Below are 21,651 nucleotides of genomic sequence, written 5' to 3'. Positions count from 1 at the left end.
ATATACATGGCCATAATAGTGGATTAACAACCTGCATCAAAACCAATACAAGCAAAACACTATATAAACACATATATAATTACGACATGAACATTATATCATAAAACGTAGAACCCATTACCAGGCTCTTGATACCAATTGTTGGGAACCACGGACTTAGGGTGTTACTACGTTTTACGATAAAGATTACAAAAAGAGGATTACCTTGTTAATGGTTGATTCCACGCTCTTCTATTGTATTCCCAAATTCCCTTGAGCGAAGTGTGGCCTCCGTCTTCTCAAGTTATCCTCTCTTCTTGCTCCTTGGTGGCTACAATATGTTTTCACACAATTCCAAGCAAGAAGAGAATAAGAATATATATAGGCTACAATAGGGACCATGGATAATTAGGTTGGGCCTTCTAATTACATCTTGAGCCTAGCCCAATGTAATTAAATATTAATTCAATCCACTAAAGAATTAATATTTGCACTACCTTTCCTAATACCGTAATTTAATTAATTCGGTTCCAATATTATTTGCTTATTAAATTCCCCATGTTTAAAATATCATATGTCCATTAATTAAATAAATTACTGATAATTTATTTAATTAATATCTTTTATCTTTGATCATCCACTCAACCTTTATTTAATTATGCCAGAATAAATTCCACCTGCAGGGTTTCACATAATTAAATCTTTTTGAGCTTTCAAGGGGACATCATTAACCCGAATATTATCAGGACATAGATTCCTTCAATAAATAATATCCACCATGTATATAATTCCATCACCCAAAATATAATGATATAATTCAAAAGAATTATTTCATATATAAATCAAAGCATGTAAATAATATACACGTGTCAATTACTATTTCCAGATTAAGAACCTAAGCATTAATAATAACATAGAATCTTAGTTCTCCTTCTTAATCAGTATTAAGGGAACAATTCTAAATTTGATCCTGTTCAATATACACAAAGTATACTAGTATTATTTATTAGTCAATATAAACTAATCTAAATAATACTACAGCCATACCAGTGGATTGTCCAACACCACCTGTGCTGTGAACCTTATTATATTATATAACCGTATTTAACAATCTAATATTCTGTATCCCATTTGATACTAGATTGTTCACAATATATAATATTAGACAACATGTAAACATTCAAATGATTCTCAAATAAACTGGCCAGAAATAAATGTACATACTTCAAATAAATATTTTCAGTATACACTAACAATCTCCCACTTATACTCAAAATATTCTATGTGTACACTAACATACCTAACGTAATACTGATAGTTAAAACCCTTATGGGAACCCTTATAAATATCGTGATAGAAGCGTAGTTCGTTATCGTAGATGGTAGCGGGACTCCGAACCCTGAGGTTGAGGAGCAACAACGCGATGATGTTTTATTACTAATTGGAGATCGGATTGTGGATCCGATAGAGCGTCCTAACGCAGGACCGGATGATGTTCATATTGAGGATGTAGTGGTTGAGGATGTTGTCCTAGATGGGATTGTTGCTGAGGAGGATCTCATGGAGGATCCTAACAAGAATGAATAAAGGACCACTGAGGAATTGATGACCATGGTTAGGGCGACTACCAGAGGTAGGATTGGCCGGTCACTACCAGAGGTTCGAGTTTGTAAAGATAGTAGCCCCTTTAACGCGGCTTACTCATAAGACTGAGAAGTACGAATGGACAGAGAAATGCGAGAACAGCTTTTAAGAACTGAAGCAATGATTGGTGACGGCCCCTATGATGGCATTGCAGGATGGAAACGGAGATTTTGTGATCTGTAGTGACGTTTCGCATAAGAAATTAAGGTGCTTCTTATACAGCACATCAAGGTAATCGTGTACGCGTCAAGACAATTAAGGGAATATAAAATTCGATATCCCCACCCATGAGCTTGGGCTCGTGGCAATAGTTTTGCCCTAAAGATTTGAGGCACTACTTGTATGGAGAGAAGTGCGAGATTTACCTAAGCCATAAGTGCTCTAGTACATTTTCACGCAGAAAGAGCTCAACATGCGCCAAATGAGGTGGTTAGAGCTAATCAAGGATTACGATTATGAGATTCTTTATCATTCAGGGAAAGCCAATGTGGTGGCTGATGCCCTTAGTAAAAAGGAGAGACTCAAGATGATAATGTCTTTGAGAGAGTTTATAAGAGGTTTTGAGAAAATGGAAATAAAAGTGAAGGTAACCGGAGCCGGTACCGAAAAGCTATTTGAGATTACAATACAGCCCGAATTATTGGAAAAGAACAGATTGTGCCAGAAAAAGTGATGAATGAAGGCAGAGAGCCAACAAATAGATAAAAGATTAATACCGAGAAAGATGATAAGGGAATAATGAGGTATTCCTACAGAATTTGGGTTCCAAATGTTCAAGAGCTTAAAGATGAGATCTTAGATGAAAGCTAGTTTGAGGAATAAGATTTAGAGCAAACCCTGAACGTGATAGTCAGGGAGGTCGCCATCAAGAGAGAAGGAACCCATAACATGATGAAGTGGAAAATGAGGATTTAAAATATGTAGGAGGACCCCGATTATGGGGAGGAGGAGGGAATGTTCAGACTAAGGAAACAGAAGTCGAGTAAGGAAAGGAGACCCGAGACGGTACTCCTATTCGAAAATTTATGGACCTTTCTAGACAGAACTTAGACTATTATCCCCAACCACCACCCTGAGGAAACAATGCGGTGAGAAATTCTTTCAGGACCTTTAAGTCGCTAAGCCCTTAGAGTTCCAAGGAACAAGCTGACCCAGTCGAGGCAAGAGCCTGGATAAAGGAAATATAGGAATCATTTGAGATTCTAAATGATGGACGAATCACAAAAGACTATTTTTGTCACTTGCCCTCCTAAGAGAAGAGCCACCACTGGTGAAAGACCAAGAAAGGCACGGAGCCAGAGGTTAGAATAAACTGATTAAAGTTCAGTCAATTGTTTTCGGGAAAGTAATTCCCAAGGTTATGGAGATAGTGTAAAAGCTTTAGAGTCAGAACAAAGGCGGACGAGTATGATGAAATATGAAGCTAAGTTGTAAAAGTTGTCAAGATTCGTTCTGATGACAAGAAACCCAGAACGATGTGATGCTTGAAGTCAATGATTAGTGTGTTCATGAAATAATGATAAGAGAAAAGAAAATAAAAAGAAACTGAAGTGGAAAGGAATATAAAGGTAATAGAGTTTGAGGAATGATAAGGGAGTTGGGTATGAGGAAACCCTAAAGACTCGTAGCAATAGAAATAGAAAAGTATGTAATCGTCAGGATGAGGGTGATTCACCATGAGTTAAAGTTGATGATTGAAGGAATAAGAGATACATATATTTTATCCCCTGTAAGTTGGGAGGATTTGAGGAAACCTTGAGATAGTTCGAAGGATAAATATTGAGACGCGGATAGACTGAGGAGACAAGGAAGTAAGAAATTAGGAAAATTGGATGAAGGAAGTGACCTTCAAGAATGTGAAGTGTAAGACCGGTGGCTTGATACCCAGGAAGGGAGACGCCAGGTATGAGAGATATCCAAACATTGAGATGACTGTTGAGATAAACAACAAAAGTAAATACGGAATTATTAAGAAGAAGTTCACGTTGAACACAACCAATATCTTCCAGAACATCCTTGTTATCGTTACCAAATCAAGCAAGAAAAGTAGATAACCGTAGTTATCTTTTGGAGGCCATATTGATTGACCTCATTTTGAATACAGATGTTATTGTGAAATTAGGCATATACTATCGAGGTGGGAATGATTGAATAAGACACCCTTATCAGGGATATATGACTTGATTTATCCATGGAAGGATGCATGTACCTTTTTAAAGGTGGCATTAAAGATAGAACATCGATAACTTAAAATGAATCCTAGGGGAATGCATAAAGGTTGGCATTTCACCCTTAATAGGGATAGTATGAGTTTTGACAATATGAATTGGAAAGGATTAAGGTAATAACAACCTTTAAGTATCAGTGGGGAAATTTTTCAGAAACATATAGACAATGGTTCTAGTATTAGTAAAGGGTATTTTGATATGCCCTGTATCTAGGGAATACAGGAGGAACGATTCAAGGATAACCTTAGAGGTTTTACAAGGAGAAAGGTAATATTCAAAATTCTCAAGAGTAAAAATGTTGATAAAGGAAATATGACGTAATTATAATGATGCCAAGTGGGGCACGTGTTAAACCACGAGAAAGTATGGATCGAACCAGTAAAGGTCAAAATTGTTCAGGGCCATTAGGGCCTAAGATAAAAGATGTTCTAAGTATGATTGAGAGTCAGTCGTGGTAATGTTCACATCTAATGACTAAGGCAATGACTTATGGAAAAAAAATGGTGATTTTTTTTTCTTCTCACCAGGACTTAAGAAAAGCATTTTCACATAAGCAGTGATTGAAATGAGGTAGAAAATTTAGTTGGAGGTGGTTAAAATGACATTGATTGTAAGGAAATTTTACTATCAGGAAAGGCCAAAGAGGTGGCCGACACTTTAAATGTAAGAGGATAATTATAGGCGCTCGTGCGAGAGGAATACAGTGATCATGGTTGAGGCCGGATGGTTGTATTACGGTTCGGAAGATTGACATTCCTTCTGATGACTGTGCAATACTCAACCGTAATAGTAGTTGGATAAAGGTTTAATTCGTGTAATCGCCATGAGTGGGTTATCTATCTTAGAAGGTACTATCTTGAGATAAGCCAGGACCATGTTTCAAGAAGGACTAAACGAACCTTTGAGTTAAGTCTTCTATTGAAGGCATATGATTAAGAAGGGTATTAACCTGCTATCGTTGCTTTGATTGAAACTCTTCTGCAATTTTATCTGCTTCATGTCATGAATGTACGCCAGGATCTGGAGTGTTCTTCATGAATTATGAATGGTGATTATGTTAAATCCTTAGAAGAATTCGATAAGGTAGGTATGGACTTTGTATGGTTAGATATGAAGATTTCATGGAAAATGAATGACTACAGTAGGTCAGTGGTAGACCATTGTAATGCTCCAATGAGTCTATGAATAATGAGACAATGACAACTGTGAGAGTTGTACTGTAATGAATGTTGAGATTGAGTACCACTAATCGGGTCATGGCGATGTATAAGTTATCATTGAATAGACTAATTAAGTAGATTATTTACCTATTGAATATTTATTCCTCCTTATCAATAGAGGGTCGTATGACTATACGAGGAAGGTTGCGATGTAAGCATAGAATTCTAGTAACGATGATGTCTAGAATGAGATCCCAGATTCGATTTTCAATGTCGAGGGAGTTTCAAAGGTGATTGTGTATAAGCTCGAGGAAGAGCATGGGTCCATAGAATGATGGATAAAATAGCAAAAATATTTAAGCATGTGAAATGCGATGCGATAATACTTGATGTTGATATATATACGTATATGATTTGTTCTCCTATGACAAACCTCTATAGTTCAGAGGTAGATTCCAAGCCAGATATTTTGTGGCAGTATATTTTATATATATACAATTCTCTTCAGTTCTTTCTTTTCTCTCCTTTTCATTTCATATAAGCTGAGAAGAACAACCCTTCCAGAAGGGGAGGTATTGCCGAATGACTATCTATCTGTGTGATAGAAGCCTAGTAGGATACCATCTATTGTTTAATTGCTTGTCAAGTACTAAAGGCTGGCCACCTTCTGTACTAACAATGCGATATAACAAGTGTTCATGATCATAGTGATCTCTCAATAAATTCTTTTACTTCTATATGAAGGACCAAGCTTTCGAAGATGGAAGCAGCTAAAGGAAGTAGTATCAGTACGGTGGTATTCCGATTCTAACGCGTTCGTGATACTAAGGTTGACGTGGTTATTAAAAGGTTATAGAACGCTAACGAGCAAAAGTGTAACCAGTATAGTATTATGTACGGAAGATAGTAATGACTACAAACTGGAAAAGAATGGGTATTGAGAAGCAAAAACCATAGTGCTAGAAGCTATGATGAGAGTCTGTGCAATAGACTTGAATGAATTTAGAATGATCACTTAACGCGGATTGAGTTTTATTATGAAAATAGATCATATGTCATTATCGAGATGTCGCCTTATAAGATCCTTGAGGGAAGACAATGTCGATCTCCCTTATGATATGATGATGTTGCAGAGCGCAAGATGCTTAAACCAGGAGTGGTCCAAAGGACCAAGGATATAATAGATTTAATTAGAGGACGGCTGGTAGTAGCCCAAGATGGGCACACGAAGTATGTTGATTTGATATGAAAGGACAAGGAATAGGAAGTAGGGGACCTAGTGCTGTTATAGGTATTCCCTTGGAAAGGATGGATGAGGTTTGGAAAGAAAATAAAGCTAAGCCCGCGAATTGTTGGACCCTTTGAGGTATTAAGACGTATTGGGAAGTTAGCATATGAGCTAGCCCTACCCCCGAACATGTAGCAAGTTCATAACGTGTTCCGCGTATCAATATTAAGGAAGTATAATTCGGATGCCAGACAAATAAGGGCATATGAGCGCATAGACATGCAACACGACGTAATCTATATGGAGCAACCAGGAAGGGTTATAGATTGAAAAAAGGAACAAGTGCTCAGGAGCAGGGTTATCAAACTATTCAGAGTTTGATGGAAGAACCATAATGTGGGAAAATTTACTTAAGAATTAGAAAGTGCAATGCTCAGAAAGTATCCCTATTCATTTTCTATCTGATTCCGGGACGGAATCCTTTTAAGGAGGGGAGACTGTAATAACCCCAATTTTTGGAATTTTTGAAACTCTTATGAATAGTGTTTTGCTGATTATGCTGAATAAGAAAACTTTTCATGCCACACTATGTAGGGGCTCTTTTATTGATCTTCTGAGATATTATTAGTACTCTATATGATAAATAAGTGTATGTAAAGATCGTCAGAATCCAAATTCGAACACTTTGATTTTTCCCGAAAATCTACCAGATACAGAAAGAATTGAGTATAAGGTAACAGAATAAAAAGGATTTAAATTCAAGGATTAAAAGAGAGGATCATGAAAGGAATATAATGTATTGAGAAAGGTTAAAGAAACCTAAGTAATAAGATCCCGGGTATGATCCCTCAAACGATAAACGAAAATGAAAGTTAAGCGAACCGTATAACAAATCAGTGGTCATTAGGCAAACAATTAAGAGTTAATCAAGGAGTTTAGGGATGATGATGTCATCAAACCAACAAGAAGAGGACAAGTGTGGAGGGTGACATCACTTGATGACCAAAGCATGACGTAAGGGAAAGAAGTGTGGTTGATTTATAACCACACAATTTTTTTTTCATGGTTAAAAATGATTAAAACAAAACAAAAGTCAACCAACCAAGGCAAATCAAAACAAATCACAAAAAATACAAAAGCTCTTCCCTTTTCTTCATCAAGCTCTCGGCCAAAATAAACACAGAAACTTCAAACTGCCATATCTCCTTCAATACTCACTCAAATGTTGTGTTCTATAGCTTGTTGGAAAGGTATTGAGATGGCCTACAACTCTTGTTCACAAGTCCCGTCCAAACAAGCATCGTAAGACCCTCATTTTTACAGTTCTTTCAATCGGACTTTTAGAAACTTTAAAGCCTAACTTTGTGTTCTTGATTTCTTTGGAAAGATCAAGCTTGTAGGAGGCTCCATAAGGCTTCCTAGTAACTTTCCACCCTCCAAGAAAGGTATAAATCTTCACACCCTTTAGTAATAAGTTTGAATGTTGAAGTTTGGAGATGGTTTGGATGGATGAGTAGTAATTTGAATGATAAGCATGATTCGAGCTTAATTATTAAGTAGTTTAGTTGAATTTGGAGATGTTATAATATATGATTGGATTGAGATCCTTGAGCTTATTATGACTGAAATCAGTAGCATTGATGTGTATCTTGAGTTGTTGTTGATTGGTAGTTGGATTGATATGATTTGGAATGGTAAAAATTTGGGAAATCGCGTAAACATAGCCATCGTAATGTCCGATTTATTTAGACTGTTTTTGCTCTTAAAATCAGGACCCGAGAACTCCCTATTAGGTTTTGAACATTGCCATTATTAGATAGTTCATGTTACGAGCTTCATTTTGATATGTGGTTCGTTTGAATCCGATATACAGTTTAGGAGAAACGATCGTTTTATGTAACGGCGTTTCGCGACCGAACCATTACCTCTCCCCTTACTTTAAAACCTTGGTTAAGGACTTTAAATGACTATTTGGGGTATGAAACATTTATGTAAAGTGGATTAGCAGTTGGTAAGGTGCTCGCGAAAGAATCGCCTTAAAACTCTTAATGGCTAATTTATTAAAAATGGTGGAGCCGAGGGAAGTCGAGCGACTTAAGTGAATCGTTAAGCGTGAAAGCGAACGTTAGGACTCTAAATGGTTAAAGTCTAGTTTGTTAAGCGACCGGGGTTTAATTCCGACTTATGTTGTTGTTCATAGGTTATCGGACCCACTCTAAGCTTAAGTCTATCCGGGAGCACTCAGGCAAGTTTTCTACCCGTTATACCGTTGTTATGATGTATATATGTATATGCATTATTTTGTGATAAGTGCATGATTGTTATTAGCAAATTCTTGCGATATATTGGAGCATGTTGATATGATATATATGCATGCCTGTTTCGTATTCTTGATTTATATATCTGTTGGTTCAAATGCTTATTAGTTGCATAATACCTATGCTAGAGATAAGCAGTAGTTGCGTATACCCTGAATGTAGGGGACCCAAAGGTGAACCCTTTTCTAAAACCGGGAGTAGATGTTCCCGAGTATATTATATATATATATTTATATATATATATATATTGATGTAGTTTTCAAAACTATTAATCGAATAAGGTTTACTCGATAACTTTATATTATTTAATGAATATTATTTCGAATATTCATTCGGGGGCTTATGACTCCTTTTATTTTATTTAATGAATATTATTTCGAATATTCATTCGGGGGCTTATGACTCCTTTTATTTTATTTAATGAATATTATTTCGAATATTCATTCGGGGGCTTATGACTCCTTTTATTTTATTTAATGAATATTATTTCGAATATTCATTCGGGGGCTTATGACTCCTTTTTTTATTGAATATTATTCGAATATTCATTTGAGGGCTTATGACTCCTTTTATTTTATTTAATGAATATTATTTTGAATATTCATTCGAGGGCTTTTGACTCAGTTTATTTTATTAACTGAATATTATTTGAATATTTATTCGGGGACTTATGACTCAGTTTATATTATTTAATGAATATATTTGAATATCCATTTGAGGACCTATGACTCCGATTATTTAATAAAATATATTCTTTATTTTATTAAAGAATAAGGTGTCGATAATCAAACTTATTTTTTATCATTCAAATAAAGATAGTACTTTCGTATAAGTATATCTTTGGTTATTTAATACTCATTTCAAGTATAAGTTTTACAACTTCTACTTCATTTATTTGTATAAAGATTATTCTTTATGGGAATATTATTTAAATAATAATATTCAGATATTTTCTAATATATTGGGACTGATTTACTTTATTAAATCAGCATTACTCCAAACACTCTTTAAAGTGTTTTCGAGTCTTTAAAATGATTTTTAAAAGTTAGAGCGGATCCCAAAACTCATTTTTTATATATTTAAGATCTTCCTTTTAAAGGGGATTTAAATACTCGCTCAAAACCAGAGGGATCCGGCTCTGTGGTGTATTTTATATTCGCAACAAGGTTGCGGTTTTGGTAAATGAATTGATTACTTACCCAACGTTCGGGAAATAAGTCCATCTATTTGAGTCGGCATAAGCAACATGGGCTCAGTGCGCGTCCATGAAAGTGTAAGTGGCTCAGTGGGAGTCCATCAAATGCGTAAGTGGCTGAGTGGCAGTCCAGCATAAGGTCCTATTGCGACCAGGGTGATGACCAGTGGGGAATTCGTCCGTCTACTAGTAGAAAAGGTTACTTATTGGTATTTTTGGCTGATCAGCAAGATATCAGGTTTATGCCAAGGTTTTCTCCTTTCCAAAATTCATTGGATATTGCAACTCTGTTTATAATTTTCATAACAGAGGTTTTCAAGGAGTGTATGAAATGTATATATATATAGGTGTATATATATATATCGGGACTTAATGAAGTATTTCGTAACTTCATTATTTATAATGATATTCCAAGGATTGAATCTATTCAAGTCTTATCTTGTAGTCTCATCTGGGTGATGAACTTTTGAAACTGATTATAACTTGAACGGTGGTAGTTCAAGCAGTATTCGGATATAAGTATATTGGAGTATCTTGTAACTTCAACTTTTAAACTTATATCTAGTAAATGATTATCTTGTGCATGTCAAAGATTTTCGGAAAAACGTTGAGACAAGGTTAGATATAGGAGATCACCTTGCAACGATATTTTATACAGTTATAAACTGGAACTCTGTGTATATTATACATGTCAGAGGATTTCAAAGATTGTGAAAAGTATATATGTATATATATTGAATATTTTGCGACTTGGTCGCGTTAAGATATCAGCTTGGTTCATTTCTTCTTGACCAAGACTTTCATGAGTACTATGCGAATGCTCATATATTGTTAATTATTATACATATTATTTCGGTGGGCTTGTTGCTCACCCTTGCTTTCTTCTTTCATCACACAACATCAGATAGACAAGATGAACAGGACCAAGCTCCCAATTCGCGAGCAGATAGGAAATGTTCCTCAGTTTCCTATAGGCGTTGATGTCGCTGTAGCTGAGGTAGGAACTACCAATAGGCTAGGCTTTCAACTTTTAATGTACCAGACTTATGTATCTCTATCAATTGTAATAATGGCAAAGAAATGTAAATTTATTCAGAAACCCTTTTAAGGTGTAATGGCATATAATTTTGGAATAAAATGACTCGTGTTATTTTTGGATATTCATCTCTGAGACTATAACTTGTGGTGTGTGTGTTTATTATGGGGTCACAGTACAGAGTAGTTGATTGTTTATTAAGATTGGGTGTTATTAAGGGAAATGGAACTTGTGACAATCCGGATCCCCGACCCCGGATTTGGGGGTGTTACAATTAGCAAGTAACCCCCAGATCTAGACCCCGGATTTGGAGGGCGTTACAGTTTGGCATCAGAGCTGTAAGGTTTGCTCCCTGAAACAAGAATATTAGGATTAAGAAAAGTTAGGAAGATCACATAGAATATAAATAGGATTTTTCGGATTTAGATAGCTTCTAAGATTGGAAATTTATAAGTTCTAGGAATGCTAAGTGACCCTCTCTTGCCTTGTGATTTGGTTATATTATTAGATGGCGTCATCATCATCCGAGAGGACAGTGATAGGACCAGTAGCTCTGGTAGTCCCACCACTGTCAGTAGAGGCCCCATGACATATATCACCGGTATAGATACGCCATGAGGCACTACCAGCACCAGAGCAGTTTCCAGATCCTGTAGAGATGTTTGATCCAATGGAGTTTTTCGAGCCATTGCTACCACCACCACTACCTTTACAGTACCAGTTTATCCTTGAGATAGAGTCAGAGCTTCCACCAGTTGCAGCTCCACTTCCTTTACCTGTGTATGCTCCAGCTCCAGAGATATTTCAGGTTGTCCCCTATGGAGGGGATGGGAGAGCACGATATAGGTTTACATTTGGAATTGCCACAACAGGATATTGCTGGGATATATAGGGTTCTGTCCCAGGAGTCAGTTGGTTAGGTTAGAGAGCCGCACACTGTACCTTATCATGAGTATAGTAACATGAGGGAGGATGTTATAATTGGAGATTCCAATGCAGGGAGAATATGGTACTATTTGATCAGAGGGATGGATGACCTTTATCAGTAATTTAGCCAGATTACTTATTGAGGAAGAGACTTCAGTAGACCGTCTACAGCGCTTCTCTTGAGTTAGATGCATTGATTCATGATGTGACACATACCTAGCAGAGTTTCATAGAGCCACTCGTCTTGCTCAGTCAGTTTTTGAGACCCTTTGACATGAGTTAGATCGTATTCCGCCAGGGTTCTGATATATGATAGTTGGACCAGATCTTTGTAGTATATTTTATATATGTAGATAGAGACAGCTATAGTATAGTAAGACTAGATATATGTGTAGTACCCAGTTTTGATATGTATCGGCAGCGGTTATGATGGACTTTTTGTATCAAGCACTAACACCTGATACTTAGAATAAATCTTTTTCAACCTTTTTCTTTCCTTTACTTAAATTTTCAGTCTTTACAACATTTATATTTACTATACTGTTTTACAATTTTTCCATATCCTTAAATTCCATTTAATTTTGAAAAAATAAATGAAATGTTTAAAATATTGTTGTTCAGTCTATAAATTGCTTTAAATGATTTGCTTAAAATCTTAAATTGTTTAAAATTTTGGTTTAATACTAGTCAAAATGATTCTTCATTCACTTTCAACTGGTTAATAAAATTATTAAAAGAACTGCTTGTTATATTATTAGAAAAATGGCACCAAAAAAGAAAGACCAGAACTGAGACAACAAACAACAATTCTGAGGAACAGGATAATAATACCATGAACCAAATATTCCATCTGATGCAACAACAGATGGTAATGATGCAACAACATATGCAACAACAATAATAACAACAATTTCAGGAACAGATGTTACAACAGCCACCCCGTCCTACTAAGGCTAGGGTCGGGCTAAAAGAGATGGAGAAAGCGTTCATGCTAGTGAAAGTCGAAGATGACCAAAAGACTGATTTTGCAAGCTATTTCCTAAAGGGAGAAGCTAATTATTGGTGGGAATCTAAAAGGTTTCAGAAGGTGAAGGCATCGTGACTTGGGATAGGTTCACTGAATTGTTTCTGGAGAAATATTTTCCTCGTTATATGAAGAACCAGATGGAAATCAAGTTTTTGGAATTGAAGCATGGGAACATGTCAGTGGATGAATATGAAGCCAAGTTTACAGAATTGGATAGGTTTGTTCCGGAATAGGTAGATACTGATGAGAAACGAGCCAACAGATTCCAACAGGGATTGCAGGCATGGATTTGTAGCAGAGTGGCAGTATTTGAACTAACGACATATACGGCCGTGGCTCAGAAAGCCATGATTATCGAAGGGAAAATGAAATGTCCCAAAAGGAAAAGGGACAAGGAAATTTTCAGACCGTTCCAACAGAAAGCGGGGATTTCAAGCCCGGATAAATATGAATTTTAAAAGGATAAAACAAGGCAATCAAAAGGCAGGTAATCATTTCCATGCCCCAAGACAATAGAGAATTGTTAGACCACCATTTCCATACTGCAAAACATGTGGTCAGAAATATACGGGTGTCTGCAACAAAGCAAATATGACATGCTACAAGTGTAAGCACAAATGGCACTACTCCAGTGAATGCCCAACAAGCAAGGTAGATGTTACATATTTCCAATGCGGGAAGAAATGGCATAATTCCAGGGATTGTAGAGGACCAGCGATGGCGGCCATTGTTTTGAGAATGTTGGCATTACCTCCACCACTACAGTAGAGTAAGCCTAAAGCTAGGAGTTTTAATATGACTATGAAGGAAGCTGTGGAGGGTCCAAGTATGATTGCAGGAACGCTTTCTATAAATTCGGTTAATGCACAACTATTGATTGATTCTGGAGCCACATGATCTTCTATTTCTGAGGAATTCATTAATAAGATATATTGTGAAATGCAACGGTTGAGAGAGATGTTAATTGTAAAATTAGCGAATAACAACTAGGTTCTTATAGATCGTGTATGTCCAGGATGTGATATTAAAATAGTAGGACATCATTTCTCAATTGACTTGATACCTTTCAAGTTATCAGAGTTTGATGTTATTCTAGGAATGGATTGGTTGGCCGGTAATAATGCTCAAATAGATTGTGCAAATAAGAAAGTGAAATTGCGAACTACAAATAATGCAACGGTAATCTTTAAAGGTGAGAAACAGCGGAAAAGGTTCCTGATGATGATGCAGACTAAACGATTGCTACGTCAAGGATGTAAAACTTATTTGGCCTATATATTGTATATTGAAAAAGAAATACCAAGGATTGAAGACATTCTCGTTGTGTATGAGTTTCCTGATATTCTTCCAGATGAACTATCAGGATTACCTCCGGATCGAGAAACCGATATACTATTTATTTGGCACCAGGCACGGAACCAGTTTTGAAAGCTCCGTATCGGATGGCACCGGTTGAAATGAAAGAGTTGGTAACGCAGTTACAAGATCTTCTGAACAAAGGAATTATAAGACCAAGTGTATCCTCATGGGGTGCACCGTTATTCTTTGTGAAGAAGAAAGATGGCAATATACGACTATATATTGATTATCGTGAGTTAAATAAGTTAACTATCAAGAATAAGTCTCATTTACCATGGATTGATGATTTATTTGATCAGCTAAAAGGAGACGCATAGTTTTCTAAGATAGATTTGAGGTCAGGGTACCATCAATTGAAGATCAAGACCGAAGATATTCCCAAGACTTCTTTTCATGCCAGATATGGACATTACCGATTCATCGTATTGGCATTCGGTTTGACTAATGCACCAGCAACATTTATATTTTTAATGAACATGGTATTCAAGAGATACTTGGATAGATTTGTGATTGTATTTATTGATGACATCTTGATTTACTCGAAGACCGAAGAGGAACATGTCGAGCATTTAAGAATTTCTTTGGAAATCTTAAGAAAGGAACAGCTTTACGCAAAGTTCTCGAAATGCGAATTCTTTTCTGGGCCATATCATCAACATGGAAGGAATTAAAGTTGATCCAGTAAAGATTGAAGCTGTATTAAATTGGGAAAGTCCAAAGACACCAATATAAGTTAGAAGTTTCTTGCGATTAGCTGGTTATCACAAAAGATTTGTTAAGGATTTTTTCGAAGATAGCTACGCCATTAACCAAATTGAATCGAAAGAAAGAAAAGTTCATATGTGATAAAATATGTGAAGAAAGTTTTCAGGAATTGAAGAACCGACTGGTGACCGTACTTGTATTAGTACTACCAGACGAGCAAGGAATTTTTTTCATTTACAGTGATGCTTCCTACGGAGGACAAGGATGCATATTAATGCAACACGATAATGTAATTGCATATGCTTCTAGACAACTGAAACTTCATGAACAGAAATATCCTACGCATGATCTGGAATTAGCAGCAATCGTGTTTGCCCTGAAGCTTTGGAGACATTATCTTTATGGTGAAAGGTGTGAAATTTACACGGATCATAAAAGTCTAAAGTATATCTTTACACATAAGGAATTCAATATAAGACAACGATGATGGCTAGAGTTGATCAAGGATTATGATGTTACAATCAACTATCATCCAGAAAAAGCAAATGTCATAGCAGATGCGCTAAGTTGAAAAGAAAGATTGAATATGTTAACTTCTTCAGAGGAATCGATCAAAGAATTTGATAAATTAGAAATTGAGGTTCGTATTCCAAGAGAATCCACTAAAATGAATTATGCCATGACATTTTAGCCGATCCTGTTAAAAAAGATCCGAAGATGTCAGGAAGAGGTAATAAGTCAAGAAGACGACAACCTAACGGGAGAAGAAATTACAAGTCAGAAAGATGATAAGGGAATTCTACGATTTTTATCGAGGATCTGGATACCTAATGTGCCAGAACTAAAAGAAGAAATATTATGTGACGCTCACAACTCAAGATATTCCATTCATCCAGGAAGCACAAAGATGTATCGAGATTTTAAAGAAAACTTCTGGTGGCCAGACATGAAGAAAGAAATAGCGGAATGGGTGAGTAAATACTATACGTGTCAACGAATTAAAGCAGAACATCAACGACCAAGCGGACTACTACAACCATTGGATATTCCGGAATGGAAATGGGAACATCTAGCGATGGACTTTGTGGTAGGACCACTATGCCATAAGTGGGCTATTGTAATGCCTAAATGGTGCTACAATAGGCCCTAAAAGCTTTACAATAGGTCTATTGTAACACCAGGGGGCGTTATGTATACGGGCATTACAGTAGACACCCTATTGTAACACTTCAGTTACCTATTGTAACAGAGAGGAAAATGTTAAAATAGGCACTTACTGTAACACTAACAGGTCCAAATGTAATGTAAAATGAGTGATATATTAGGTTCAATCTAAATTGCAGAAGTGGCCCCATACGTGGGACCCGTATAGCCTATTGTAACAGTCGATTTTATCTATTGTAACACCATTTTTTTGTAATTAAATAACATTAGCATTTGTAAGTCAACCCTATATATAAACATAAATTTCACTAGAAAATGAATATGTAATAGTTAATTTTAAAAACTTTTAAATACATGTTTTGTGGAAAGAACAATCTCATTAGCAACAAAATATCAAAGTTGTCATACATAACAATCTTAATTTCTAAACCATATTAATACATAAGAGTCTCGTCTTCAAACTATACTAATCAATAGAGTCTCTACACACACAGAGACACACAAATCTTGGTTCATGTTCAAAAGTTAGTACTAACATCGGCCGCTTTAGAAGAATGACAAAATGCACACTTATAGGTTGCATGCTTTTGAAGAGTCTTCACGACCTTTCTTTAAAGCATTACATTGTTAAACAAGTTCTGCCATCCGCTTCCTACTGCCTTGTAAATCAGATTCCAGTTTTCTATACACATTCCTTAGCTGATAAAAAAGTAAAAATTGAGATTTGGTAAAATAAAGGATTATTATATTTACAGAAAAACAGATTGTGGAAATTTTTATGAGGAACTGAAACATAAAGTTTACCTGATTTCCCGCGCAGGTACGAAGGTTAATAACACGTGCTATACAACTACAGAACTGAACAACACGATGCATTTACAGAAGTTAAATAATAAATTTGCATTGATATACCAGTGTGGTTAAAGGTGCAACGAGGTGCACTATGAGCATATACAAGTAGTTAATAACACGTGCTATACAAGTACTCTGAAAGGAACCTCTACTTTTGACAAAGGAAACTAGAAAATGACTTGCGAGGAGATAGGATGTAAACTTCAGAAAGCAGATAAATTATCATACCGCATATGCTACAGCATATTCATCAGAAGTGCTTGTTCCTATATCCAACTCATCGAAGAGGACCAAAATTTTGCAAAACAGATGTTGTTTCTGTGCATTCAATGAGGAAGGTACCTGGAGGAGATATGAAAATTAAATAGTACTCTATAATTCTATTCTGCCAAGATTTACCTGTTAATCAAGTATACACATGGGTGCCAATAAGAAATTAGAATGATAAACTTCCAAACTTTTATATGATGTCCATTATAACCCACTTATATATAAAAAATTCTTAAAATGATATATTTTTAAATTTAGTCGTTTGTTGTTCATCTTAGAGAATTTATGGTGTTCTATATTTGCTTGGTTTATAAGACTCTAATAATCCTGTTAACTACTGCAGCCTTAAAAAATTATCTCATAAAATAGTATACCGAATGAAATCAATCGCTATAACTAACAATCCTTATCAAGTTATCAGAAAGAGTCGTACCTGATAGAAAGACTGTTTAGCTTTCTAACTCGATAAAAAACGACAAGTGATATACAAGTTGAAGGTTGGTCCAACCACCTAATTGTTGGTAGTTAAGTGTGTACAATTATTTTTAGTCTGTTATCCAAATTTATCACTACTGGAAAGCTAGGACGTGCATAACCGAGAAAGTAAATATATAACTGCTCATTTAATTTAAGTGACTAGTCATTTAATTTAATTGAGGAAGCTGGAAGACCCAGCAAGAAATCCAATAGTTATAAAATATAATTTATAAGCCTGGATTAAACAAAAATTCACAACTAGCGGTCGTAGTATGTACCTGGCATTTTTTTCAATTTTATCTGCTCCCGAAGGACCTGCATCAGGTAAAAGAGTTAACACACATGGAAGTCTAATGTCAAAAAGGTCAAATATTACTGAGCATAAACCGTTTTCCCAATATATTGCCTATTTTGGCAGCAGCGGCAAAATCCCGAGTATTTTCCAAAATAACCACACCAAAATAACCACACCAACTGCTACTAAAACTCCACTCGGTGGAGGTGTCATAACAATGATATAATGACCAACAAACAAATCTGAATACTTGAGTACATTTAGAGATTACTCTGAAGAAACTCTTGATATCAAAACTGACTCTGCCCACTTCAATCTGCTGCCCGAACTTTTGGCTATGAACCCAAGAGACCTGAACTTAGCTTGTCAATATATGGACATTTGCAAGAAGATATTGTGCTTTTCCTATATAAAAATGATCTATGTACTCTGTGGAAATAAGAACTCCGTTAAAAAAAGATTAATGACAACATGCTTGAAGTTAGCATTTACTTTCCTGCTTGGGTTCATGAAATTGGCCAGGATAGTAAGGTCTATATTAAGGATAAAATTCAAATCAAGATATGTTACATTCAGGCTTGCTCCTGCCACATCGAACTTTGGACTTTTCAGATGGTTGACAAGATAAATTGTAAGAACTATAAGACCTGTTAAAATGATTAAAATACAGAAGATTGCACAAAAGATGGCAATATACCACATAAATGGCTTAGTTTCTCTGGACGGTGGAATTCTCTGAACTGAGGATTGCGGTTGTTGGTGGACTGCTGGATGATCTGAATACACTAGCAGTTGGTGTGGTTGTTTTGACAGAGAATGCTATTGATGCTTTTGGAGTGTGGACTCCTTGGGCACTTATATACTTGTTTGAAAAATGCATTCGCGGGACATAGGGCTTCAGAAAATTTGTGATTCTTCCAGGCTTCAGTCGAGGAGGAATAACCATTTCTGTTAACAGATAATTCAATATAATTAGTAATATAGTTCACAAGTAATGATATCTCAGCTGTCAGCTCTTATCGACACATAGCATGTACCAGTGCTTGTCACATTCTCATACTATCTATATCAACTATAAGACTACTGACATATCACAAAACATAACTCAATAAGACTAACATTATATATATTCCTTGACATAATAATCAAACCTGTCACAAGTAGTGGTGAAACCGGACTTTCGGGGAGGCATTATATGAGTTATAAAGTCATGGGGAGAATCCACATTTCCCTTTCCCTTATGCTTAACAAAAACTACACACTTGTTAAAAAGAAAACAAAATATACACCAATTAAACAAAATATACACCAATTTTATTAATGTACATATACATGATCTAGATATATGGGTCCATTTATCTTAAATAAATATGGACCATAAATTTGGACTTTGAGATTGTGTGCAAATTGCACGTGGATGCTATGGGTTTCAGAATTTACTAATAGTTTCCGGTAGTTCAAATATTACCTGAAGCGTTTAAACTGAGGGAAACCTTGATCAAATAGTTTAAGTGCTTTAATAAAATATATCTAGGCATCCTTTTTTCTTTCACAACTCAAAAACAATCCATAGGGGACATTAAAGAGATATAGTTGCAACTATTGTATGCAATATAACAGAAGAAAATATTAAAAATTAAGTAGATAACCGACATAATAGTACACCACTTCCACTTCCATTCTCAAATTGTTTCGTTCCTTTAACCAAATAAATCCTCCCATAATTCATTCTGCAAACAGGGTTTCCAGTAACAAAACATATAAAAAAATATTTAACATACAAATTTAGGATGGAAGACCATCAATCAAAATATATAATTAATTTTACTAGATGTAAAATTAGGGACTTAATTTTAATTAGGAATATTATTTTAACTACTATAAATACCCTAATTATTATTATTTATTTATAATTAATTATTAAAAAATCAGAAAAAATCAGAAATTCTCTAAAGAACAGGGTCAGGTCGGATTTCGGGTGGAGAATCAAACCGTGATTTTGAGCAATTCTAAGCACCAAATCTGTTGATGTGAGTACTCAAATCAATTCTCTTAATTTGGCTGGAGTTTAGATTGATTTGGCCGGAGATGCTTGTTCCGGGATGATTCTAGTGATTAGATGATTGGTACGAGTTATTGAAGTGATTTAGGATCGATCCCAGTTAGAAAGCACACCAAACGATTGTGATTTTGGCCTGAATTTGACTGATCGGAGTACGGGAAACCCACCGGAAACTGGGAATTTTCCGGTGAGTTCTTCCTAACCCGATTATTCTTGAGGACCTGGTTGCAACCCGTTTTGTAACACAGTTTTGATCTGTTTTGCCCAATTTTGTTTTCTGAAAACTATTTTTGATAATTATTTTTAGTTTATATTTTTTTTTTAAATTATAAAAATTAGTTTTATTTATTTTATAAATTGATTAATTAACTAATTTAATTAATTGATTTATTTTATAAATAAATTTGAAATATTTTCTAAAAATCAAAATTAATTATTTCTTTAATTATTTGATATTTATTATTTATTTATTAATTATTTAAAAATGATAAATTATTTTGATAATTAATCAATTTATTTCCAATAAAAGCATAATAAATTTATTTTAATTTTATAAATTATGGAAAAATCATTTTTATTTTTTATTTTTCCCAAATAATTATTTAAAAATATATTCGAGGTTCAATTATTTTAAATAATTAATTATATTGAATAATATATTGATTTATTTTTATTTATTGAATAATAATTGAACCGTTTATCCGATTTAAACGAAACGAAAGCCCTTCGACTCAAAAAAATGATTTGTTTTCAATAAAACTAGTTTTAAATCCTAATTTCTTTTGGAAGGGAGTCGGATTTCGATATTTATTTATTTATAGACCCTATTGCTTAGAGAGACGAGTCGAATAAATTCCAAAATTTAGGAAACGAGCCAGATCTTGTGCAATAATGCGAATATTGATCTGATTTCGATTCTAAAAATATTTTTAAGCCTAAAATGACTATGTGACTTATGTGCTATTTGAATTATGTTGTTAATCAAGTCTTAATTGTTAGTAATTGATATACAAGTCAATTGTAAGCGTACATGTAGACGATAAGGGCTACATGAAGTCGGTTCGAGACGCGATTAAGAGACAAGTCCACTAAATAAGCATCTTTCTTTGAAAGATGCGAAGTCAGCAAGGAAGACCGAGCCAGTGTTAGGGAACTGTGATATATTTGCGGTAGATCACGTGACAGGCAAGTTTTTCCCCTATTCTAATTTCATAATAGTGAATTACTTCTATTCAAATTCTCAACTCAGTAAACACGAATAATTCTTGTTCACATACACTAATACATAATTATTGTTCCTTTGTTTATATTTTATTTTGATTCCGAATTTCTCTTGATTCACGGAATACTCTACTAATATTCCAATAGATTACATATATATATATTTATTTATATCCTGATATATTCTGATATTGGGATACATCAAAGCATATTGATTGTTCCGATCGCTCATCTGTGGATTGGATGATAATGATGAGGATCAGTTACACCTTGATCCTATGGACCAGGAATTAACCGGATCCATGTTTTGGGTCGTAGATCCTGGGTACCCGAATGGATCTATAGATAAAGGTATAGATCTGCACGGTATCCTGACTGATCAGCAGGATATAGGTGTGAACTTGTGTCCAGTCTAGTTTATTAATAATCTCTTATAGTGGCCTTCATTCTCTTGTGCAGAAATACATAATTACAGATACGATCAGATTACCTGCTTTATTTAAC

At 35.1% G+C, this 21,651-nt stretch overlaps 1 long non-coding RNA gene across 2 annotated transcripts; it reads right to left on the bottom strand.

Moving 5' to 3' along the window:
* Positions 1-16,336: 16,336 nt before the first annotated feature.
* On the bottom strand, positions 16,337-19,145 carry LOC141676990 (uncharacterized). 2 transcript variants are annotated; one of them, XR_012557276.1, is made up of 6 exons: positions 19,016-19,145; positions 18,562-18,812; positions 17,848-18,293; positions 17,051-17,164; positions 16,775-16,828; positions 16,337-16,669 (listed from the first exon to the last, which is right to left on the bottom strand). It is a non-coding gene; the product is annotated as an uncharacterized LOC141676990 (long non-coding RNA). The 2 variants fall into 2 exon arrangements; XR_012557277.1 differs by lacking the exon at positions 16,337-16,669 and having other exon boundaries at positions 16,806-17,164; positions 17,848-18,216.
* Positions 19,146-21,651: the final 2,506 nt, after the last annotated feature.

Source organism: Apium graveolens, chromosome 8 (assembly GCF_009905375.1).
Source record: "Apium graveolens cultivar Ventura chromosome 8, ASM990537v1, whole genome shotgun sequence".
In the NCBI taxonomy this organism is placed as follows: Eukaryota; Viridiplantae; Streptophyta; class Magnoliopsida; order Apiales; family Apiaceae; genus Apium; species Apium graveolens.
This window is presented reverse-complemented; position numbering and strand designations above follow the sequence as displayed.